A 931-nucleotide genomic window follows, 5' to 3' on the forward strand; every position below is an offset into this window, starting at 1 on the left:
TCCTTCCATGAGAGATTTGGATGTTTCCTCCATGAAGGATTATAGGTGTTTCCATAGGAGTCTCCCATGTAATTCACTTCTTCCATTGAAGGGTTCTCAGGATCATAAGCTTCTTCTTCAGATGAAGCGTTCTTAGTACTGCCTAGTGCAGCTTGCATTCCAAACAGACTTTGAGTAATCATATTGACTTGTTGAGTCAATATTTTGTTCTGATCTAATATGGCATTCAGAGTATCAATCTCAAGAACTCCTTTCTTCTGATTCGTCCCATTGTTCACAGGATCCCTTTCAGAAGTGTACATGAATTGGTTATTTGCAACCATTTCAATGAGTTCTTGAACTTCTGCAGGCGTCTTCTTCAGATGAAGAGATCCTCCAGCAGAGCTGTCCAATGACATCTTGGACAGTTCAGACAGACCATCATAGAAGATACCTATGATGCTCCATTCAGAAAGCATGTCAGAGGGACACTTTCTGATCAATTGTTTGTACCTTTCCCAAGCTTCATAGAGGGATTCACCTTCCTTCTGTCTGAAGGTTTGGACTTAGGGATAGAGATGCTTCTCCCATAGAAGTCGGGAGTAGGTGCAGTAAAGTCACCCAGCACCTTCCTTACATTGTTGGCATTGTTGTTGTTTTCGGCTGCCATATCTTCTTTTAGTTTGAAGATTTCTGTTAGGTCCCCTCCAGAGAGTTGTGCTTTAGCTTCTCTTAGCTTTCGCTTCAAGGTCCTTTCAGGTTCAAGGTCAGCCTCAACAAGAATGCTTTTGTCTTTGTTTCTGCTCATATGAAAGAGAAAAGAACAAGAAAGTATGGAATCCTCTATGTCATAGGATAGAGATTCCTTGAGGTGTCAGAGGAAAAGAAGAATAAAAGGAGGAGGTAGAAGAATTCGAACTTATCAAGAGGGATAGAGTTCGAATTGTGCATT

This window comes from Arachis duranensis, chromosome 1 (genome assembly GCF_000817695.3).
Source record: "Arachis duranensis cultivar V14167 chromosome 1, aradu.V14167.gnm2.J7QH, whole genome shotgun sequence".
Classification (NCBI taxonomy): domain Eukaryota; kingdom Viridiplantae; phylum Streptophyta; class Magnoliopsida; order Fabales; family Fabaceae; genus Arachis; species Arachis duranensis.